This window comes from Rhinopithecus roxellana, chromosome 6, assembly GCF_007565055.1.
Source record: "Rhinopithecus roxellana isolate Shanxi Qingling chromosome 6, ASM756505v1, whole genome shotgun sequence".
Classification (NCBI taxonomy): Eukaryota; Metazoa; Chordata; class Mammalia; order Primates; family Cercopithecidae; genus Rhinopithecus; species Rhinopithecus roxellana.
In genome coordinates, this window is record NC_044554.1 from 84,579,147 (window position 1) to 84,605,291 (window position 26,145).

Genomic DNA, 26,145 nt, shown 5'->3' on the forward strand with positions numbered 1-26,145 from the left:
ATTGAAGAAGGAACCTTCTCTTTTAGTTCACTTAGAGTTTTTATACTGAACTATCAAATAATTTTCTGCATTTAAACTATTGTCGGAAGATATATTAGTTTTCTATTGTTCCTGGGAAGTCAGGAATTATAATATGCACTTCACAATATTTCTGAGAGGTATTTTTTTTTTTTTTTACTGTGACTGTCCACTGAAGTTTTTAATCTCCCCATGCTATGCAATTACAGAATTATTTTTAAAATCATGTGCCCAAATTCTCCAGTCGACACCTGTATGCCTCAACTCTTCTGAATTGTGTCTCCCTGCAGTACGTGCAGTAACTTCCAGCCAGTCAGCCTCCTGCCTGTTGCTCAGCTCAGCAAATGCTACCAGAGTGAGAGTAGCCACAGAAGCCATTTGATCTTGCTGAGCTCTGCTCTTCAGAGAATTAGCTGTTCAGTTCCGATTCTCTCCATTATTCTCCATTGACTTCAATCCAATGATTAATTTATTTTAGCAGACATTTTGTATTGCGTCTGTGACAGTTTTGTATACAGCCAACTATATTTCAAAAGGGAGAAATAAAGTATCTCTAATTTATTTCAGACACCCTATCGAAAATTTTAGAGAAAATATCTGCTTAATTTTAGAACAATTTTATAGCAATTACATTAATAATCTTATCACAAATATTTTAATATTATTTGTGTCATTTTTTTCTTGATTATTGAAGTACATATTATACTTAAACATAGAGGAAGTTAGAGATTACATGGCATTCTACATTTTCACTTGATATTGTATTATGCATATTTCTCTTCTGTCCAATCTATAATACATCTTTCCTTGCTCCATCCCTGTAGAACGAATACAGGTATATATCTTTTTACCTTCCCTATGATTATAAATTGTAAAAAATGTTTGCTTCCAGAAATGGTTGAATTGTTGCTTTGCTTTAACCTTCTATTGACAACAAAGAATCAGATATCTTTAAACTAAGTACTTTTGAAAGGATTATAGAACTATCATACCAGCAAACATTTTCAGGGCAACGGTTTGAGAGGGAAGGGAAGCTCAGATCGGTGACGCCATCTTGGCACCACCTTTTCCTAGTAAAACATTTGATGGCTTATTAGTGAGGAAGAAAGGTAGACAGGATGCAGGAAACAATCCAGTTTGGGGGAAACAGAGAATGGGGAAACTATTTGGAAGAAGATTTTATAATAGCTGTCAAAATTTGAAATATGCAAACACTGTGAATAAACTTTGAACAAATAATTTCATATTTATAAATCCAAACCCATAGATCAGAAGTATGAAGAGGGGAAAAAGAAGGTATGAATAAAGCTGGCCACAAATATGTGCGATATATACACCAAGTGTACAAATGTGTGCAGTATCTTAGAGCTTTTTACAAGAGAAAGAAACTTTCGTGAAACTATTATGATCTAAGGGAAAATGTACTGTCATAAAGGTATTTTATCTTGATATATGTATTAATATTTGTTATTTAGAAAAAAATACTAGATTTAGTAGATATAAAACAATAATGTGCATATGTACCTCTGTATGTGTACTTGGATGAGAAAGATACTGTATCCACCAGCTGTAAAATGCAGCATGTCACCTGTATGGATGGGAGAGTGTAGTCAGAGTGGTTAGGGGTAAGGAAGGGCCTTAACCATTTTATCCTATGCATTTTGGTGTTGCTCAAACCTTTTATAATCAAACATTGATGAACAACTTGAGCATTAAGATATATACCTGCAAATAAAATATTGTTCTTGGGAATGCTGTATTTTTCCCTTTTATTTTTTAAATAAGTCTGTGTTCCCATTATTCCCAGGGGAGAAAATTCACTGAGGTCTCAGTAACAGAACATTCTATGTATATTTTGCTTAGCAAGTTTTTTTGTTGTTGTTGTTTTTTTTTTTTTTTTTTTTTTTTTTTTTTTTTTTTTGAGATGGAGTCTCACTCTGTCGCCCAGGCTAGAGTGCAGTGGTGCAATCTTAGCCCACTGCAAGCTCTGCCCCCCGGGTTCACATCATTCTCTTGCCTCAGACTCTTGAGTAGCTGGGACTAAAGGTGCCCACCACCGTGTCTGGCTGATTTTTTTTTGTATTTTTTTAGTAGAGACGGGGTTTCACCGTGTTAGCCAGGATGGTCTTGATCTCATGACCTCGTGATCCGCTCATCTCAGCCTCCCAAAGTGCTGGGATTACAGGCTTGAGCCACTGCGCCCGGCCAGCAAGTTTATTTTCATTGTATTGGCCTGTAGATTGTTTAAGTGATTGTGTTCCTCTCATGGTCTATTGTCTAAGTCACTTAGATCCATTTTTATGGTCTAGATTTCAGGTGTAAAGTGATTACTAAAACAGGTCAGAAAGAAAAAAATAGAAATTGTAGGATAATAAGATTTTATGTATTATGATCGTGGATCATTTGAATATTTAGGAAGTTGACTATCTTTGGCAGGAATAGATGAATTGACTAATGAAGAAAATGTTGACAGTAAGGAAAGCTGCCAGGAAGATCCCCAAAGACATAGATATGGTGAAGACAAAGTTGTGGCACTATCCTGGTGTTTTTGCATCCCAAAAGGAAATGGAGCACTTGGAAGGTGTTTGAGTAGAGACTTTGTCTGAGACTCTGGATGGAGGAGAAGCAAGGCACTGTGCCTCTACTCACTGTCCCCTTCCCTAATGGTTCAGACCATTATGACTGCACCATGTGAAACAGGACCATTGCCTGTGCCCCACTGGAGAGCTCCCTGAATAAAAACATTCTCTAACAGGAGATCTGAGTCAAGCGCCTGCAGGGGACTGGGCAGGCCACATAGAGAGAAAAGGATGACTGAGAAAATTACCTGCCAAACTAACCAAACTTACTTTTTTATGTTTTTATTTATTTTTTACTCTTTTACGATGTCAACATTTAAAAAAGGAAAGCAAATCTTTTTTCCATTTATAATATAGTCTTTTTTCAAATTTATTCCCTTATTTATTTTAAATTGTCAGATATAATTATATGTATCTATTGAGTATAGCATGATGTTTTGAAGTATACAGTTCAAGAGATCTGTCATACAGCATAGTGTCTACAGTTAATGATGATATATTTTATGCTTAAAAAATGTTAAGAGAGTCGATCTTAAATGTTCTCAGTATAAAAATGATAACTACCTCAGGTAATGCATATTTTAATTAACTAATTTTGTACAATCCAGATTACAGAGACCCAGTGAAACTGCAGTCAGCACACAGCTGGAGTGTGGCTGAGAAAGCAAGCCTGCTCTCACCAGGCCAGGGAGAGAGGCTGGCAAGGTTGCTCTAGGGTCCCTGAGGTGGCGCCGATATGACTGTGCCTGAGTCACCCAGGGAAGGGGTTCTGAGCTGTGGGAGAGATGTCGCAAACAGGTCCCCATGCTGTAACACTTGGACTTCAGGATCAAGAGGATGCACAGCTTCGATGCTGGCTGCTTTCCTTGTGGAAATGCCTACGAAGGATTCATGAGTGTGCTGCAGGGACCCTTCCATGAGTTACGATTTCTCTTCCTTCCCTGACCAGAGTTTGACCACATGCCTCACTCAAAACAACAGGAAATTTGCAAATTTGATGCAGACAGGGACTTGAGTGCTTGAGCTGTGGGGCTCACCCTATGGTCTGCTGCCCTGAGGCCATGTGTGCAGCAGCAGCAGCATGAGGGAATACAGACACAGGGAAAAGCCCACCAGATGCGAGAATTCCTACAGGCACACCGGTGTCATTTGCACCACTAACAGTTGGCTGGTTTGCTATGCAGCCGTAGGTAACTTAGGCCCCTTGCCCCCACCCTGGAGAGCTGCTGGCGTGGAGTACTCAGTCCCAATGCCACATGGTGGCATTAGACCTTTGAGCCTGTGCCCCCAGGGAAGGGTTCAAAATGCGTCCCACCCCTATGTGTTCCTGATATGGTTTGGTTTTGTGTCCCTGCCCAAATCTCCTGTCGAATTAGAGGAGGGGGCTGGTGGGACATGACTGGATCATGGGAGCTGATTTCCCCTTTGCTGTGCTCTGATAGTGAGTCCATTCTCATAAGACCTTATGGTGTAAATGCTGCAGTGCGGCACTTTCCCCTTTGCTCTCTTTCTCTCCTGCCAGCATGTGAAGAAAGTCCTTGCTTCCCCTTTGCCTTCCACCATGATGGTAAGTTTCATCGGGCCTCCCAGTGATGTTTCCTGTTCAGCATGTGGAACCGTGAGTCAATTAAACCTCTTTTCTTCATAAATTACCCAGTCTCAGGTAGTTATTTACAGCAATCTGAAAGCAGACTAGCAGAGTTCCTTAGCAGTACACAGAGTCTCTGCCACAGAGATCAGACCATGGCTTCCCTTCTCCAACTCCCACACCCGCTGTCTCAGGAAATCCATATGTATCGACCCATAAAGAATCACCCCACCTCCTTGAACCCTCAAAAACTTGGCGGTAATGAAGCTGCCCCATTCCATAGAAGGGGTGTGTGCTCAATCTCACTTCAGGCCAAATGACAGTTGGGGCTGCCCCTAGTCTACTGCCACACCCCCTCCAACCTGGAGGTCTGGCATTTCAGGGAAGTCGCTCAGACAACAGATCAAAAGTGTTTCACCCCTGGAAGCTCCAGTCTGCTGTACTGGAAAGTCTTCCCTGAGAACAACATGCAGGAGCTGGTAGGAAGTGAAACTTTGGTGCTATTGGGCAAGAAACCACCTTGGCATCAATAGCCACTAAAAGAGCCATAGAGCCTAATAATTGATTATGGGTTCTGAGGTCCAACAACCTGTGTTTAAATCCTGGCTCTTTTCATTAATAGTTTGCGGCATTGTTCAACGTTCTTATTGTCTATATGCCTTAGTTTCTTCACTTGTCAATGGGTTTAATAATAATATCTATCTTGTAGAGTTGTAGTGAGGATTCATTGAGTTAATACATGTACAACCTTGTCAATATCTGGTACACACGGAGCATATAAAACATGTGAACTGTTATTAGAGGTGCTCGGGGATGTGTCCTGGTTACTGTGTGCCAGCCTGATTGGTACTCAGCTGCAGCCAGAAAACTGAAGTAGGATTGAAGACAGCTGGTAATCTCCCCAACTTGGAGACAGGGCTAGACTGGGCATCTGCACTTCTTGTTTTGTCACAGAGCAGAGCCTTCAATAATTGACTGAGAAAGGTATTTGCATCTCAGTTTATAGTGAGACAGCCAGTTACAACATGATAACTGTAAACCTATGAATATGGCAGGTGATGCAATCAAGAAAAGAATAAATGTAAACATCTCATCTAATTATTTCCTGGGAGGAAAATAACAAGAATATCAAGTTTCTTTGTTTATTCTGTTTTTTCTTCTAAGTTAGTTTTGGTAATTGCATACTTTCATCTACATTTTGTTGTCTGTATTAACGGTCTGAGCACATTTCCAGCTATTGGGAATATGAATGAGCTGTACATTCTCTCCCACCAGGTGGAGATGGCCTCTTGGGTCCTGTCTATAACATAAGGGCATTGTTGCTTTGGGGATGTAGTCATGGCAATGCAGTCACAATATGGCCCTTTGATACCCAAAAGCAGCCTGTGACCCCAATACTATTAAACTCTCCTTCGTGTAAAGGGCTATATACAGTATAATTACTATCATAACATTTTACCTGTAAAACTGTTGTTAATTTCAAAACTTCTATAAGATTGTAACCCAGAAGGGATTGGGAGAGTTCAGGGTGATACAGAATTACTCAACAAAATACTAGCTAATTGAATCCTACAGCATATTAAAAAGATAATCCACCATGAGCAAGTGGGTTTCATACCAGGGATGCAGGGATGGTTTAACATCCACAAGTCAATAAATGTGATACACCACATACACAGAATTTTTTTTAAATCACACGATTATCTCAATAGATGCAGAGAAAACATTTGACAAAATCAAGCATTCCTTTATGATTAAAACCCTCAGCAAAATTGGCATAGAAGGACATATTTTAAGGTAATATAAGCCATCTATGACAAACTCACAGCCAATACTATACCAAACAGGGAAAAGTTGAGAGCATTCCCCTGATAACAAGAAAAGGGTGCCCACTTTCATCATTTCTATTCAACATAGTACTAGAAGTCCTAGACAGAGCAATCGATCAAGAAAAGGAAATAAAGAATATCCAGATTGGTAAAGAGGAAGTCAAATTGTCGCTGTTTGCTGGCTATGTGATTTTACAGCTAGAAAACCCTAAAGACTCATCCAAAAAGTTCCTAGAACTGGTAAACGAATTCAGCAAAGTTTTAGGATACAAAATCAATGTACACAAATCAGTAGCTCTGCTATACACCAACAGTGACCAAGCTGAGAATCAAATCAATAACTCAACCCCGTTTACAATAGCTGCAAAAAATAAAAAAATAAAATGCTTAGGATTATACCTAACCCAGGAGGAGAAAGACCTCTACAAGGAAAACTAAAAATCACTGCTGAAAGAAATCATAGACAACACAAACAAATGGAAACACATCCCATGCTCATAGGTGGGTAGAACCAATATTGCGAAAATGACCATATTGCCAAAAGCAATCTATAGATTCAAGGCAATTCCCACCAAAATACTACCATCATTCTTCATAGAACTAGAAAAAACAATGCTACAATTCATATGGAACCAAAAATGAGTCAGCATAGCCAAAGCAAGACCAACCAAAAACAACAAATCTGGAGACGTCTCATTACCTCACTTCAAACTATACCATAAGGCCATAGTCACCAAAACTGCATGGTACTGGTATAAAATTAGGCAAATAGATCGATCAAACAGAGTAGAGAACTCAGAAATAAAGCCAAATACTTACAGCCAACTGATATTCAAGAAAGCAAACAAAAACATAAAATGGGGAAGGATGCCCTATCCAACAAATGGTGAAGAGATAATTAGCAAGCCACATGTAGAATAATAACCCTGGATTCTCATCTCTCACCTTATACAAACTTCAACTCAAGATGGATCAAAGACTTAAATCTAAGACCTGAAACCATAAAGATTCTAGAAGATAACATTAGAGAAACCCTTCTAGATATTGGCTTAGGCAAAGACTTCAAGACCAAGAACCTAAAAGCAAATGGAGCAAAAACAAAGAGGAAAGGATGGGACTTAATTAAACTAAAAAACTTCTGCACAGCAAAAGAAATAATCAGCAGAGTAAACAGAGAACCCACAGAGTGACAGAAAATCTTCACTATCTATATATCCAACAAAAGACTAATATCCAGAATCTACAAAGCACTCAAACAAATCAAATCAGCAAGAAAAAAAATCCCATCAAAAAGTGGGCTGACGACATGAATAGACAATTCTCAAAAGAAGATATACATATGGCCAATAAGCATGTGGGAAAATGTTCAACAACACTAATTATCAGGGAAATGCAAATCAAAACCACAATGACATACAACCTCACTCTGCAAGACTGACCATAGTCAAAAAATCAAAAACATAAACTAGTACAACCCCTATAGAAAACACTGTGGCGATTCCTTAAAGAACAAAAAGTAGATTTACCACTTGATCCTGCAATCCCAATACTAGGTATCTACGCAGAGAAAAAGAAGTCATTATATGAAAAAGATACTTGCACACACGTGTTTATAGCAGCACAATTACACTTGCAAAAATATGGAGCCAACTCAAATGCCCATCAATCAACAAGTGGATAAAGAAAATATGATATACGTATGTGTGTGTGTGTGTGTGTGTGTGTGTATGCACATCGTGGAATACTACTCAGCCATAAAAAAGAGAAATAACGGCATTTGCAGCAATCTGGATGTGGATGGAATTGGAGACTATTATTGCAAGTGAAGTAGCTCAGGATTGGAAAACCAAACATTATATGTTCTTACTCATAATTGGGAGTTATGTTATGAGGACACAAAAGGCATAAGAATTTACAATGGACTTTGGGGACTGAGGGGAAAGGGTGGGAGGGGAGTGAGGCATATAAGACTACACATTGCATACAGTGTGCACTGTTTGGGTCACGGGTGCATGAAAATCTCAGAAATCAGCAATAAAGAACTTATTCACGTAACCAAACACCACCTGTTCCACAAAAACCTATTACAATACAGAATGAATTTAACAAAACAGATTGTAACCCAGAAGTAGTACCCAGTTGACTTGACATTTTTCTTCAAAGTCAAGATGTTCATAACAAGTATTTAAAAAAACAGAGAGACACTTTTACGACGCTACCTAAAAACAATTGCTGAATTGTGCAGAGAGGACAGAGAGTGGAGTACAAGATACGTCATGTTCGTGAACCATGCATCAAGCTCCAACTGTGTTTCCAGGATGGACCACTTAGCAGAATCACTTGCAGGGCCATTCCTCATATTTTCTCACATTCCCTGCCTTTGACAAGCCTATTGAGAACAAAAGCCAAAACAAACAACTGCATTAGCATTTTTCTGCTCGACAGTATCTAAACGCTAACATTATTGAATCCCATTTCTTGGTAATTGTTCCCGTCATTAATTTCCTTCTATGGTTATCATTTTCAGAATTAAAGATAATATTATTATATAAATTTCAGACCCAATTACAATGAGAGCTCTTTTGGACACAGTGCTTAGGGCATCTTATCGGAAGACTAAGGTTCTTGATGAATGGACATACAGTGGGATTCAGCATCCACATCCTGCCAGGAAGGATGAGAAGACTGTTTAATGAAGAGATTGTAAATCACGAGAAAAGTGAGGTTGAAAGAATGAGACATTGCATAAACATCATATGAATCAGCATATAAAATAATGCCAAGGTATTTACGTTCATCAGCAACGAGATAAGGCTATTGTTCTTTCTGACTTAAGTGTTTAATCATTTATGAGAAGACTTTTATAACAATTTTGTCCATGTTCATGATGTTCTTTATGAGGTGGAAAGGAAGGTATTCATGAATAACTTCTAAAAACGATGGACACTTCTTATAGAATTCATGTCCATGAGGGGATTTTGGAAAACCCCTTTTTTGCCTCAAGGAAAAACACTGTTTAATTCATCTTGGACAGATCAACTTCCCAAGGCAAAAGTGCTTAAACAGAGGCAGGAGGCTGTAGGAGGAAGCATAGCCCTTCTCAGCTGTCCAGCAAGCTTTTCTGTTGGGACATGTTTTTTTTCCCAAACTGTGATCTTCATGCTATTGTCTATCATCTTTATCCCCTGATTTCAGGCCAGTATTGAACAACTCACTCACTCTCTTCTGAAGCCTCTCAGTACCTGAACAAGAGTCAGTCTTCACCAAGACTCAAGAAGAAACTCCTCCATGTGGTCCAAATCCGGGGGCAAAAAAAAAAAAAAAAAAAAAAAAAAAAAAAAAAAAAAAACAAACAAACAAACAAAAATCACCACTGCAAACTACGGCCTTGGCGAGCCTTCAAGAACTTGCCAGATACCTATGTGTCCAGAGTTGTCTTGTCTCCCTCCCTCGTTATTTAAACAAGTCAGCAGCCTATACACTCAGGGCTGCCATCTGCCTGAACTCTGTTCAACTCTGCTGAGATCCTTGCAGACAGTAGTCAACCTGCCTTTAATTTAGCACTCAAGATTAAGGTTTATAAAGTTTTCTTAGCAAAATGCTTACTCTTTGGATGAATTGTGCCTTCTGAGAAGAAAATGCACATCTAGTAGATTAGGGACACCAAGAATTTTGCCTAGGGATCTATGTGGAATTTTAATAACTCTGCCTTATGACTCATTCTAAAGAAATTTGTTTCCATTTTTTATAACTGCTGCCTAAACCAAATATTAATTGGGACTTATGGTATTCCTATAAACCATTTTTCTTTCAAGTTTGTATGCAATTGACTATAATAGTTCTAGAAACAGGCATTTATAAAAAGTGACTCTGTCATCAAAAGGGTTATGAAAGTTTGCATGCTATCAGTTTGTTAGGAAATTCACAACGCCTATTAGTATATTAAAGACATTAATACATTTTGCAGAGGAAAAACATGTTTAACTCATTGAAACCAACATTGTTAAAATTTATTTTTGTGATAACCCAGTAATCCATTGACTATTCGGCCAAGAATAATATTCTAAGACCTATTTAGGAAGCAAATTTCCAGATCACTTCTTGAGCTTACTATTTTGCCTTCTCTCATTCCATGGCAAACTCTGATTCCTAAACAGGTTAAAACTTTTCTACATCGACTTGCCTATATCCTTCACCTCTATATTTCTTCTTATATATCCATCTACTCTCTAAGGTTAACCTGCACATATGTATGTATTTCTCATAATGCCATCACATCTGCGGCATGTTTGGGACTTCCTCATCGACGTCTAACTTGGGTACCATCCTAGTACTGCACCCACTCGACTGTGAAGATACCCTGTGCCTGTGATATTCCTAGTCCTGAACACAGAGTTTCTGCTATGTTTTCTTTTGTTAATTCTGATTAGCATCCTCTCTCCATTTCAGAATAATGAGAGGTTCAGAGCTTCTGATTTTGGTAGTTAAATGACTTTATATTCAGATTCCCTCTACAAAGTTAAGAGAATAAATGAATGAGACTCATTTCTTAACATTTTCTTTCCTTCAGATTACACAAATCTACTTTTGTACTGTGGTATAGCCGCTTCCTTTCTACTTTCCCAACCAGAGTAAACTTATTTCTAACTTTGTCTTCAAGTCTTTTGGATGTTATAAATGATAAAAAGTAGTTCATTTTGATCTTAACATATTAATAAAATACAGATGATTTGTCACAGCAATAGAAAAATAAATACTTTTTTTTTTCTTTCCAAATGTTTATGTAGTTCCACCTGGTCACATGGTTTCAAAAGCATGTCTGAACAAATATGCTTCACCTTTATAGAAAGAACTTACCAGAAGTTAGGCAAAAAGTAAACAAACACACAGCAAAGCAACAGAACTTTTCCAATGACTTCGAAAGACGGAAAGAAAGCAAACAACGACAACTTGGTGATTTATCATCTTGTTTATGGAATATCCAGGCTGTTTTTAAGGCGAACATTCCACTCCATTTATGATTGTATAAATTATGGTTGAAGGCAGTTTTTGTTTCTCTCGGTTGCTGCAGCTGTGTGGGACTATGTTGAGAGAAATTTGATATAGTATTGACATTATTTTATGAAAGCTGTGTCAGGTTTTATTTGTGCAAATGATAGCTGAGAGACCCAAGTGACTGTCACTTATTAGTGAGAACATCAAAGGAGATAAACAGATGGGGATGAAATAGACTAAGCTTGGGCCACAAACTAAAAAGGAGGAGGAAAAAAAGTTATGCTAATTTATGTCATGTAAAAATAATGCTTAGTGAGTAGTTCATTCCCTAATCCCCCTTATCAAATGTGGCAGAAGACTAGTTAGTAAGAATTAATAAGCTCCTCAAACTAGACTTTATGGAAACATCTGTGGAACAATCTTTAGTGTGTCTGATTTCTTTTTAATTGTATATTTTTAAAAGCAAGTTGTTTTTCTTTTTGTTTTAAACTGATGTAGCTACTATAGGACTTGCACGTATGCTCTGGAAGAGGCAAATCAGAATATTTTAGAAATATGATAATTAGCAGTTCTGGGCATTGTTGGTTTATTCCAAAAGTACAAATACTGACATCACATCTTCAATAAAATGGTTTAAAGGTGCCCTGTTACTAATGGTGCAAAGCCTATCTCTTTCCAAAGTATTCAAGGCTATTTGAGGTCTGTCCTCAAACTTGATCCCATGCTATTTCTTCAATGAATCACAGTTCTTTCTCCTCACTCCATTCTTTCCAAGGCATCCAACTTCCAGTCTCACATAACTAACTTCCATTAATAAGAGAAACTTGCCCTTCTCAGGGTCGATGTCTCATGTAATTATGGCTGAGGACAGAGTGCCTCTTTGTCTACCGTGTACTTCCTTGCAAAATCTTACCTATCCTTCTCATGGGGCTAGAAAAACTTTTGGAAATTCTCCCCCAGTCGCTGCTGTTATTATCATCTTCAAAATCAGTCACTATTATCATCATCAATCACAAAAACAGGATCAAAAGCGCTTTCATTTTCATCATACTTATATTTCTACTCCAAAGCATGAAGTTTTCCTGAGTATTGACACTTAAGAAGTTTACATAATCCCTTTAAGAAAAATAACAAAAGAATTACACATAAAGGCCGGGCACGGTAGCCCACGCCTGTAATCCCAGCACTTTGGGAGGCCGAGGCGGGCGGATCAGAAGGTCAGGAGATCAAGACCACGGTGAAACCTCATCTCTACTAAAAATACAAAAAAAAAAAAAAAAAAAAATTAGCCGGGCGCGGTGGCAGCGCCTGTAGTCCCAACTACTCAGGAGGCTGAGGCAGGAGAATGGTGTGAACCCAGGAGGTGGAGCTTGCAGTGAGCAGAGATCACGCCACTGCACTCAGCCTGGGGGACAGAGCAAGACCCCGTCTCAAAAAAAAAAAAAAAAAAAAGAATAATTACATATAAAATAATCTTAGGTATAAAAAACAAATATAAATTTAGAATGACAAAAAATACCACAATAAACTAAAAATTTTTAACCTGACAAATACTAAAAACATTACAAAATCTGAAAATATAATCTATTCTCCTAATAAACTACTTGAAACCTTGTTTTAGTTTTCTTCTTTTGGGTCGTGTAGACTTTGATAGTGTTTTGATATGCAATTATTTTGAAATATAGTTCTTTGGTCGGGTATAATTTAAAAAATCAGTCTTCCTTTAGAATAGTTGTTCAAAAATATTATTGATAACTTGATTTTTTTTTCCAGCCACACAATTTCTTATTGGTAAAGTTACATAAATTTCAAAAGTTGTTTTAATTTAGGAAAAACCCCAACCAAATCCTGCTTTCAAATCTTGTTTTCCTTTTTTTATCACACATGTGCAGTGTCCTACCCTCACCTGATGCAAAGCCAGGTGAATCCACAGAGGGATAGGTGAGCATTCTTGGACCTCATCCCTCTGGAACCCAGCTAACAAAGACCTAAGTATTCAGAATGTAACAGCAAAGCACAAAAACAATGAAACCAGAATACAAGCAACTTATTTAAGTGTTTCATAGTGGCTCCCCAAATGCCCAAACCTTCTGCAACACCAGGAATGTATATATGTATATATATGTACACATAGGTACATACATATTTATGTATACACACATATACATATATACATAAATATGCATGTAAATGTGTATACATATGAGTATATGTATATACACATATACGTATGTATGTGTATATGCGTGTGTGTGTGTGTATGTACACTAGTGAACAATTACTGTGATGCCTCCCAGAGCCTTGAAAGGTTGAAAGGTACAGGCAAAAGCAGAAGCTCTGAAGCCTAGGCCTCATTGGCAGGGCAATCTGTCCAGCACTGGAAGGTTTAAACTCCTTAACTACACAGGAAGCTGATAGATGGAATGCCTCCTCCCCTGGGCTCCAATGCCCAGAGTCCAGAGCCTTCCTGGACCCTCGCTTCTCAGGTGGAAGAAGGCGAGTGACTGAAGTCTGCAGCCGTTCTTGGCAATCTCTCCTTCACACTCTGGTCCCCGTGCAGTGAGTGAGTCTCCTCCATGGGTCTGGCCAGCCCTTCTTCCCCACTAACAATGTCAGCAAAAGATACTCAGCCATTCCCTACCCAATAAGAAAGAAAACATATTCCTCAGGGCTCTAGAGTAAACACCATCTAGACTGCCTTATAAAACAGTCTTTATTTTCTATTTGCCTATTGATAATTGTGCATGTGTTACTTCCTTTTAACACAGGTCCTTAAAAGAAAAGAAAAAGTGGCAGGTGGTGTAATTTCATTATTAAATGTACCCTGAACCCCCAACAATTTGAGCAGGTTCAACTCTCAGGTATATGGGACGTGCCAATTTATGTAGAGTCACAGCACCGAGACAGGGGATTTTATCAATCTTTTATTTACCAGCTAGTAATGATTCAGTAACTGGATAAACTATTAGAGAATAACAGGGTATTGAGATTACTAATTAAAATGCTGTCTTATTCTACATTGTATTTCCTGCTTCATTAAAGTCGAAGCATTTTTAAACCTGTGAGACATACTTGGGGTTTCTGAATAATAATAAGTTAATACGGTGATTTTGTTGTTCTAATTGTTCTAGAATTTCAAATTTATTTGCATGAAAATGTTCTATTTTTTTAAATCACAACAATTTCATTCAAAATTGACAAACTGCAAAATTCACCTCTGAGGGGAGAATTTATTAGCTAGTAAAGAAAACTTGTCAGTGTCAGTGTTTGAAGTTCCTTGAAAAGAAAAGTTGAAGCAAGTCCCAATCTTTGTCATATCCTTTGTAATGATAAGGCAATTTAAAATGTAACCTGCATAAGCCATTATAAAATATTTCATAAAATAAATAGCTCTATTGTTAATAACTCGTGATTAATATCAGGGCATAGCACATCCTCAGAAACTAGGAGACATATTTTAAATTCGGTGTGACATTTAAATTGCACACCATTATGTTTACATACAGACAATAAGAAAAACCATACTACTTTGTCAAATGACCTACTTAAATTATGATTTAATTACTAATTATTTAAATCACAATTAGTGTCTTTTACTGATTTTAAGGTAACAATTACAGGATAAGAAATTAAGTTTACTGAGTATTACTCTTTTCAAAGAAGTGGCTCATTTCAACACAGTGAGGAACTCAGCTATGGAAACAAGAAAAGCCAGCTAACACTCCGTCATTTAACAACAATGGCTGCTAGAAACAAATATGTGACATGCAGATTTGTACTGGGAAAAATAAGGACAACAGAAGAAATAAAGGAGGGAGGTTGATTACCCCAAAGACAAGTAATTGATGACACATCCAGGTTTCAATTTTTAATAATTCAATTTTGCATGCTTTTTACTAGAATATCATATACAGAAGAAATATGTTATTGCTATAATTGCTAATATGAGGGGGCATTTGTGAGACTAAGGAAATTCTTGCTATTGAAGGACTACCTTCTAGTCAATGAAATAAATCACTACATTATGAAGCAAAATGCCGTAATTTTCTATGAAAATGTAACAAGCTGAATGACACAGTGGTACACAGTAGAGTGGTCATCAACACTTAAGGAAATCAAGGAGGGCCTCATAGAAGTGGGGATTTGTTAACTGGCCTTGAATCTTTGGAAATGGGAGAAGAGGAAAAGCCAGCACAGGAGGCCTGGGAGATGGGGTAAGAGTCAAAATAGGAGAGACGCATTAGCCCAGTGCTGCATTCTTTTCTAGAATAAAAGAAAGAAGGAAAAGTGAATGTGCTGAAGTCCCATGAGAACTGGGTTGAAGGGGCTGAGAAAAGTCAGTGGATGTAGCAAAGACAGATGAAAGAATGAGACTAGATAGATGGCATTTTAAAGGGAACCTCATTTTAATCCCATCTAAAATGGTATTTGTTTCCAATTTATTCTCAGCTAAAAACCAAGTATTCAATACTGGGATGTTCAACTACTACAATACCCAATGCTGGGCTCACAGGGAATTGTTCTTTCTTCTGTCTCTTGCAGGAATTTATTATTAGCATTATTATTTCACCCTAAAAGTGTTATTCCCATACAAGTGAGTTTAAGGCATTATCCTTTTAAATTGATGAGCTGTTTTTATTTGCTCTTTATTCACTATTTAGGAGGAGTCTGGGTGAGCTCAGAATCTACTGTACACAGGCAAGGGGATGGGCTCTTCAGCTTTGATCAGTGCAGCAGGCTAGAGGACTGAGGGCACCCAGAACCTTCCCACAGAGCTACAGCTAAGGACGGCATGGGTTCTATGGGGCCTGAAACACGTCCTGAGAGTTTGATGCCTGCTTCACACTTGTGGTTACACAGTTGGAATTTCATCCTGTAGTTTATCTATTATTTACATATATATAATCACATCTAATATGAAGTGTTTGATGTTGTACCTGCTAACATTGCTGGTGTTCTGCAGTTTTTTCACTGCTTGTAATTCCATCTGCCTGAGGAACAATTCCCCTTCATCCTACTATCTGGTTCACTTAGGATGAAGAATCTAGTTTATTACTGCATAACTGAAAGTACTATGTAAGTCATAAGTAATTTCATCTCTTGAAAAACAGTGGGTTAGGCACACATAAACAAGAGTACACACACACACACACACACACACACACACACCCCTTGTAAACACAAATCACACCATCTACTTTATCCTTCCAGGCTCTACAATTTCATCTTCATTTCACCCAGGAACTCAGGAACTTTTACTAGGTTCAGCAGCAGAATCATTACTTTTCTGGAAACCAAAGTAGCTGTACCAGTGCTGAAGGAGGACTATCCACAGACGTGACACGCTGGGGTGGAGACATGCCCCAAACTCCTGGGAGAGAACTGCCTATTTCTATCTTTGCTGAGTGAGTTCCATTTTTTGGTTAAGGGTACCACTGAGTCTTGGTTAGTAAAAATTTATCCAGCTGTTTGTCGTCTGTGCCACTAAAAGTTTGCTCTTCTTTTTAATAGTAGTGCATGTTTCTACAGTTGAAAAGATGTGGAGATAAATCATGCTCATAACTTTATGTCCATTACCCTGAATTTCTTGACTAATGCAAACATGTAGCAATCAATTAAAAGATTTTTGTTATTGAAATAGGAACTTCAGTCCCGTTTCCTACTTGATAAGCACCGAGTATTTGCTTATCTGCTGTTTCTTTTAGGTGTGGTATATTATTACTACAGTATATTAATATTCTGGCAGGGTGGCACCCTGAAACAAAACAGACAGTTAGGGATATTTCCGCTGGTGGAATCTGCTCCCAGTGGTACCATGGAGTCAGTCCCTCTTAACCTTGAAGCAGGAACACATGTGACTTTCTACTTCTATACTCAGCAATGACATCACATTTCTCCAAACTGAACTCTAATCAATGCCAGGATTTGTTCAAAAAGTTTATGAGCACTTCTTTACAAAGTAAATCAATGTATTTTAAAAAATCAAACACATTTTTATTCCTTCACCTGTGCTTTTTTTATAACTAAATTGCTGTCAGCATTCTCTGAGAACACAAAAATCTAATGAGAGAGAAACATGCAGCAAGCAGCAAGACTGACAGAGGCTGTGGTTTCAGAATATTTGGGGAAAAGTAGGAGAGAATGATGTCTTTTCAAATATGACAGAGGTAGCTTTTTAAACTATCAGCAAAAAGTGCCTTTTGTGCTGTTTTTTGATTGTTATCATTTATAGAGGCTTACTTTTCTCTGTTATTTGGTAACTAAGGACACTATTAACCTAGCAATCTTAAAATAACACACCACAAGGTGACAGGTATAAACTGGGAGAACAAAGTAAAACTTTCTATTTAGAGAATGATTCTTAAAAATACTTTCAGTGTGGTGGCTATTCTTACACATTTATCATAGACTTTCAAGAGCCATCAGGATGGCGAAGATCAAACCACCTTCCAGTGAATGTCTGGAGTTCATATCTAAGCTGGCCAGAGGGTCATGGAATCTTTATGGCCTAAGAGCAACAGCTTGCTTACCTGTAGCAAAGAGAGCAAGAGGCTTCCTTCCCTTCTCCCTCCCTCCTTCTCTTCTTTCCTTCCTTCCCTCGTGTGTGTGTGTGTGTGTGTGTGTGTGTGTGTGTGTGTTTTCTATTTTTCTGTTGGCTTCTTCAATTAAATTCTATCTTCAAATCCTAGGAATACACTTGACTGATATGCATAACCACACAGCTTTCATTAAAATCATAAAGGAAGGGCTGGTCACAGTGGCTCACACCTATAATCCCATAACTTTGGGAGGCCCAGGGGGGTGGATCACAATATCAAGAGATGGAGACCATCCTGGCCAACATGATGAAACCCCATCTCTACTAAAAATACAAAAATTAACAGGGCATAGTGGCACGTGCCTGTAGTCCCAGCTACTCGGGAGGCTGAGGCAGGAGAATAGCTTGAACCCGGGAGGCAGAGGTTGCAGTGAGCCGAGATTGCACCACTGCACTCCAGCCTGGGCAACAGAGTGAGACTCCATCTCAAAAAAAAAAAAAAAAAAAAATCATAAAAGAGGAAAGAATGATGGATATACTCCTTCCATGAGAAATAATGTAAAAGAAAGAAGCTCACAGTAACTTTTATTTACTAACATCTAAGAAAGAATCAATATATATAGACAGGGACCACCACCATCATACATTTCGGGTAAATCCTCCAAGCATGCTGTTCATCCTAAGCCCTGTTGTTTCTGCATGGTACTTAGCAGTAACGCAAAGGGCTTCAAGTTCAAAGGTAAGTTTGATAATAAGAACCTCTACACCTTCATGGGAAGAGTGGGACATGGCCACACTAAAGGATAAGAGGGAGGCTAAACTGTTGAGATCTTCATCCGGAAATTAACATTGGAGAGAATATGAGCATTTCTGTGACTGAGAATGTCCAGGAGAAAGACCAGAGGGAAATTCCCACCCTTCACTTTGTGTAGGTAAGAAATCTGAGGATCTAGGAGGGAGAAACCGTGTTCTATAGCACACTGATGAGAGCAGTTGAGTGTGGAACTTGAGTGTGGGTCTCATACCCCATTGCATAGCTTTTTTTTTTTTTTTTAGATGGAGTGTCACTCTGTCGCACAGGCTGGAGTGCAGTGGCGTGATCCTGGCTCACTGAAACCTCTCACTCCCTGGTTCAAACAATTCTCCTGTCTCAGCCTCCATAATAACTGGGATTACAGGTATGCACCACCTTGCCCAGCTAATTTTTATATTTTTAGCATAGATGGGGTTTCACCATGTTGGCCAGGCTGGTCTCAAACTCCTGACCTCAGATGATCCACCTGCCTCAGACTCCCAAAGTGCTGGGATTACAGGCATGAGCCACTGTGTCCGGCCTGCACAGCATTTTTTACTGCAACACATGGGGGAAGACAATCAGTTCAGCTATCCATGTGTGGTTTCCCCATACTTTCCATTCCTCTTTCCCATCAGGCCGCCATTCATATTGTGTCCCTCCGTCTTAGGGAAAGTAAGGTTCCATGGCATGAAGGACATCAAATAATTCCTCTCCCTTTGTTTTTGTAAAAGCCAAACATAATCAGATTGCATTAGGTTTGTCCAGAGGAAAGAAGAGAGGGCAAAGGACTTTGGAGGACTGTAGATAACAGCTGGAAACAAAATTGGATGGTGATAGGTGTCCTAAATTAAAATGATCAAAGGAAAGGAGACATGAGCCCCCAGTTACTTCTCTGAACTTCCTGGACCCTTACTGCTTATGTGAGAAAATCCAAGAACTGACCTAATCACATACTGATAATGACTATTTCAAGAAACACTGTAGCCTTTAGCCAATCATCTGCCAGTTTATCTCTGTTAACAAATGGTATTTCTATGTGAGCAGTCTGAGACTGCCTTGCTGTACCTTCTAATTTTGGCTTTTAAAACATGCTTGTAACTGTCCTAACTCAGAGCACTTCTCAAGCTTAGTTTAGTAGAGTGTTTCCTGGGTTGCAATCCTCAAATTTGGTCCAAATAAACTCTTTGTTTATATGCATTTCCCTTTGTTCTTCCTTTCAGATTGACATTCTGGCATACTCATTAGGAGTCAGCATGGGATTTTTCTTTGAAAGTAATGCTTAAAGCTGCCATGGACCCACTGTGTTTTCCATCTTCAGAAGTCCCACTGGACATTGTGGGTGAGTCCTCCTGAATTCAGACCTCCCTTTCTTTGCTTGAGGTCTAGATTTTATTTGGGTTGTTTCTCTTTTGACTCTTTCAGAATGAGGGTCTCTGTCTCTGACTTTCCCATTTATGTTAGGAGATAAGGCTACTTTCCCACCAACATTTAGATTTTGATTCAGAGGTCTGCTTTCATCCTCAGCTGAGATCTTGTTGTGTTGTGACATTTCATTTTGGAAACCTGACTTGTTTCACTCATGATCAACCTCTCTTGGATTTTCTTTCCTTAATTTATGAGTGTGGATTCTTCACTCCAAAGATAAAAGTTACTTGCTTCCTCTGGCCCATTAGGGCACTCTCCATAATTAAAGACTTGATAGCTATGTCAGGACTTTTGTCCATGACGTGCAGCAGCCTTACAGGGCTTCCTCTCTCAGAGGAACATCTGTAATTACTCCCACTCTGCCAGCCAGTACACATAAAGACTGGACACTCAGCACTTGTGAGCCCTCTGTGACCTTCTGGACACTTGTGAGTCTCTGTGATCCTCTAGGGACACAAGAGTTTCTGAGACACGTTCAAGAGTGGATCTGAATCAGTGGCGACACACTGAGGAGCCACACTGATAAGCAGCACATTTCCTAGAGCTTGGTTGTGAATGATTCAGGCCTCTAAATTTTGAGTAACAATCATCCAAGTCCTAGGGCTTCCTGAGAAGGCAGCTCCATTTGGAGGCACCAGCTGGGTTTATGTATAACATGTACAGAGCTTTGTCTTCTAAATATTGGACAAATGCTCCCTTATAACTTGAGATCACCACAAATTACAATAGCCATAACAGGGGTTCCTTTAAATTCCCATGTTAGTTTATTTGCATGCACAATTATAAAACACTGGGTTCAGAATCTGTTGAAGTGAATGGGAAACTTATTTCCAGTGCTATGCTGATGCTTCCAAGTGAGGGATAGACAAGATTGCCTCCCTCCAAGAAATTAACGAAAAACTTTCTGAAGCGATTTCTGAACTTAAGAAACCCTCAGAAATTCCTTCTGTCTGCCCCACAACTGTTCCTTATCTTATCTGCTTGTCTGCCCGTGATCCTGATCTTCCTGAACTCTCTTGTGTGACTTATCTTCTCTCTCTTCTCCCTCTACTCTTCAACTAACCTTCTTTTCCTTCCTGAAACCTGTCATAACATCCCATTGAAACTAAACACATAATGAGGTGAGAGGAGCCAGGTCAGATCTATACAACCTGGACGAGAATTGAACTTGTGAATACTGTCAAGAATTTCTCAAACCTTACAAAAGACCCGTTGGGCTTTCTAAAAAAATATTTGATTTGAAAATGTCATAGTAAGTGTCATGATAAGAATTTCCCAAGCCCTACAAAAGACGCTTTGGGATTTGCAAAATAATTTGATTTAAAATTGTCATAATAATGTCATTGCATTGCCTGCACCTATGATCCTGGATACTTAAATTTTTATCTGTTAATTCACATGTTAGTCTCAGAATGAAAGGCCACAGAATGGCTGAAGTGAGCTAATTGGGTTAATCCACTAGAAGATTTTTAAAAAATGCGTCACTTAGGGAATGCATTCCACTGGGCTATACTGCAAATTTTCCCTAAAAATGTTAACTGGAATAAGATCTGACAATGTAAACAGAGGCCAGATGAACCCATCCTTGATAATTGTAAATAATTTCAGAAAACATTTGAGCAAAATTTTGGTGTGGCCAACACCAGCCTTTAGAATTATCACAATGGCATCCTTTTAAACTCTGCCTTCGTTAATGGGCTAACTAAAAACTTAGCCATTTTAGTAAACTGACACCACAATAATTGGGTCACAATGTAAATGCATGACCCTGTCTATCTAGCTGACCAACTCTCTAAAGTTCTCCAAAGAAGGAGAAAAAACACAACTTTAAAAGTCATGAATGTATAGTTCCAGCAGCTAACATGCCAGAATAAGACCCCTGAGACAAAGCAAGCAACCCCTAATGACCAGCGGGGCATCTTTTATTACAGAGACCCTGATCACTTCAAGAGGGATTGCCAAAACGTAAAATGGCAACTCCAGCAAAAACTGTCTTCCAAGGAAGAATGAGGCTGCTTGAGGATTAAAAGGAAGCTTTTCTATTTCTAGTTACTAACTAATACTCTTGGGGAAATAGACATGTTAATACATGGAGAACAGACCTGGGACCTCATTGATTCCATGCTGCTTTCTCTGTTCTCAACCCTACTGCCTTAAAACTGTCTCCTTCCTCAGTGTAACAAATACTGTCCAATGATGGGGGTATGTAGACAACCTAAGACTGTCTATCAGTTCCAACTTTTGGAATTTCAATAAGAGATATTAGCTGGTATTCTTTCCATTTTGTTTGTTCCTTCAGCTCCCATGCATCATTTTAGTAGAATTAATTTTTTTTTAGAAATTTCCAGTGCACATATTTCCTTCTTTCGAAAAAGGAAATAGTTGTGAACATGGAACATAATTCAAAGGAATACAAAACTCAGCCTACAGATACTGAAAGCATAGACAGTGGAAATGTTACTATGCAAATCCAATGCAACATTTCAGAACCAACGGATGACACTAACAACACTACCAGACCATTTATGGCTACAACCATTCACAAACATTGGAAAAATAATTTCAGCCACTCCTATTAAGCTTGAAGTAAATCCACCTAAACTTTTACCTAAAATAATCTAGTTTTAGGTGAAGAGTATAAGCCTTTACCTAAAACCAGATACAATTGAAGAAATAACTCTCCTAATGCAAGATATAAAAGGGTATGTAATTATCTTTTCTATTAACGCCTGAAACTACAACTCTTCAGCTTAGCAAACCAAATAAAAAGGGTGGACATTTTGTTCAATATTTGAGGGCAACAAATAATATTATAATTTCAAGACATCCTATGGTTACATAACTCCCATATCCTCTTTTCAACAATACCCACCAGGCTGGGTGCGGTGGCTCAGGCCTGTAATCCTGGCACTTTGAGAGGCCGAAACAGGTGGATTGCCTGCACTCAGGAGTTTGAGACCAGCCTGGGCAACACGGTGAAACCTCATCTCTAGTAAATACAAAAAAATTTAGCTATACATGGCGGTGTGAGCCTGTAGTCCCAGCTACTCAGGAGGCTGAGGCAGGAGAATTGCTTGAACCCAGGAGGTAGAGGTTGCAGTGAGCCAAGATCTTGCCACTGCACTCCAGCCTGGGTGACAGAGTCAGATTCCATCTCAAAAATAAATAAATAAATAAATACACACATACATACATACATACATAATAATAAAACAAAACAAAACAATACCCACCAGGAGTAAGATACTTATTATTTATTTATTTATTACTTTTATTTTTTCCTATGCAGTGCTTTCTTAGTATTCTAGTGGATACAGACAGCCAATACCTGTTTGCTTTCACCAAGAATGACCACCAGTGTAACTGGACTCCCCAAGGATATACTTAAAGTCCAACTAATTTTCCCAAATGTTGAAATCTGACCTAGCTGATCTGGACTCCTGAGGAGTCTCTATGCTTATGCCCACAATATGTAGATAATGTCCATCTCTGTCCCTACAGCTTATTGGTTCTTAGAAATAACAATATAAAAGCAATTGGCCCTAAAGGGAAATAGCTCTTTAAGGAAAACTTCAGTTTTCCTAAAACCAATTAGAACACCTAGGATGTTTAATTTTCAAAGATAGGTTGCTAATAAATCCAGAAAGAATCAAAATAATTCTGGCCTTTCCTGAACCTTCTACCAAAAAACAACTCAGAGGATTTCTAGGTCTGGCCAGATGTTATTAGAATGAGATAACCAATTTTTATTTGCTAGCTCTGACCCACGTGCCTTGCTAAAGACAATCCAACTAGATCCTCTTATGTGGATCCCAGAAGGACTATTAGCAACAAAAATCATTAAGGGTAGTCTTATGACTGCCTTTAACCCGGGCATCCTAATTACAATCTCCCTATTTTCTTATTTGTACATGAAGATAAGGGAAGTGCTCTGGGGATTCTAACTCAAAAACATAGGGACAGTTATAGATCTATAGGATACTATAGGTTTCTACGGACAACAGATGCAGTAGCAAGAGTTTACTACTCTGCATGAGGGCAATTTCAGCTACTATCATCCTCCCCAAAGCAATAGAAGAAATTATGATGAGTTCCTCTCTCCCTGTCTGTGTCCCCCTGTGTGAAAAATCTGCTAAATTCTCACTAGCCCAGCATTTTTCTGTCAGCAGACTTGCTTCACATGAAGTTCTCCTCTTGTCTTTCCCAAACGTTACCATTTCTTGCTACAGCAACCTTAATTCTGCCACCCTGCTGCCATTACCCTCCCATAAAACACCTCACAACTGTGTTGTCTTGACTGAATAAATCATTATACCCAAAGAGGACTTACAATTGACCCATATCCACAATGTTGACCTAATCTGGTTTACAGATGGTTCATAACTTTGGAATGATTCAGGAAAATACTACAAAGACTATGCTATTGTCTCCTTGGCTGAAATCACAAAAGGCAACCCTTTTCCAGAAACAAAATTAGCTTAGCAAATAGAATTGATTACCTTAAATAGAGTATGTCAATGGGTGGAAGATAAAATTGCAAAGGTTACACAGATAGAAGGTATGCATCAGTAGTCCCTAATTTGGGGGATGCTCTGGAAGCAATGTGGCTTTTTGACTTCTTCAGGGCAACCCATCAAGAATGGCCAATTGATTATATTTTAGCAAAAAGTTTAATATATTAGAGCAGTTTTGTGCCTTTGGCAAGTGGTGGAATAATAATTGGCATAGGACTGATAGTGACAATGTTGTTGCAAAAAAGAAAGTGATAGGTGGTTGAAAATGTGGCTGGTGTTTATCTTATAGGTAGTGACAGTTTAATTATCAGGAAGAGTAAGGTGAGTTTTTTTATTTATTACAGGTGTTGGTCGATGGGTGGCAGTAGCCATCTCCCCTTTCTTGAAGCAAGACTTGGCTCTATGTGTATATAGAGTCAATTTGAATCATGGTGTCTCTGTTGTCCAGCAAAAAATACGGTCTTCATAGGTGGTGTTATAACCTTATGGTGTGTCACAGTGAAGTTGGAAACTATGGAGAAGGCAGAAACAGGGACTACTACAACATGATCTGAGTTCCTGCTAAGACCAGTAGTGGGAGAATGGTGGCAAATATGAGAGATTTCCAGTGGAGGCTGCTGCCTGAAAGAGCTGGATCAAAGTATTATCTTGTCAAGCTAGGGACAATGTAAAAAGGGTGAGAATAGGAAGAAAACCGAGTAGAGACATTTCTATAGGAGCATGTCCTTAAGGTACGGATCGCTCATGCTCTCTTTGTGGTTTAGGAAGGCCTCTGAGCAGTTTTCCTCCCTGGGTGGGCCAGGTGTTGCTTGCCTTCATTCCGGTAAACCCACAACCTTTGGCGTGGGCATCATGGCCATCATGAATGTGTCATGCTGCTGCAGAGATTTAGTTTTCGGACAGTTTTGGGGGCAGTTTATGGCCAAATTTGAGGGTCTGTTCCCAACACTGCCCTGCTTTACCTCCTCCTCCTCCACATTCTTATACAAGTTATCTGAGATACAATCTGGGATTTTTCTGACCAAAGCATATAATTTAACCATATTCTCTTGACCAGAGCAGATTATTTCTTGAATCAAAATAATAAGGTCAATTGACTAATTACATGTTGAATAAGTTGCTGAAATGTGAATCTCAGATGTGGATTAGAGGACAAGTCTTAATGCTGCAGCAATATGCATTCTATTTTTTTTTTTTTTTTTTTTTTTTTTTGAGATGGAGTTTCACTCTGTCACCTAGGCTAGAGTGCAATGACCCAACCTTGCCTCACTGCAACCTCCCCTTCCCAGGTTCAAGCAATTCTCCTGTCTCAGCCTCCCAAGTAGCTGGAACTACAGGCGCCTGCCACCATGCCCGACTAAGTTTTTTTATTTTTTTTTAGTAGAGACAGGTTGCGCTATGTTGGCCAGACTGCTCTTGAACTCCTGACCTCAGGTGATCCACCTGCCTCGGCCCTCGCAAAGGGCTGGAATTACAGGCGTGAGTCACTGCACCTGGCCGCAGTATGCATTCTTGAAGAATCAGAACTGACTTTAGTAATGATGGGGATTATTTAACATTTACCAGACAAATGAAACCATCATCACCAACAAAAAACAAGTGATCCCTCCAAACAAAATACAATTAGACATAAGCTCTTTGAAATATTTCTGGTGTCTGATTATGTCATGGAGGCCAACAAGATACATGAATTTTGGAATATTTTAGGTAGACTATATCTTGAGAGGTCAAATTATTAAAGTCTTTGTAAATTGTAACTCTATTACTATGGAAATAAAAAAATGATGAACGTTTTTTAGCTAACTTAAACGGAATCCATCAAGAGGCAAATCAAAGGCAGGAATCAGTTGGGGTTTCTATTAT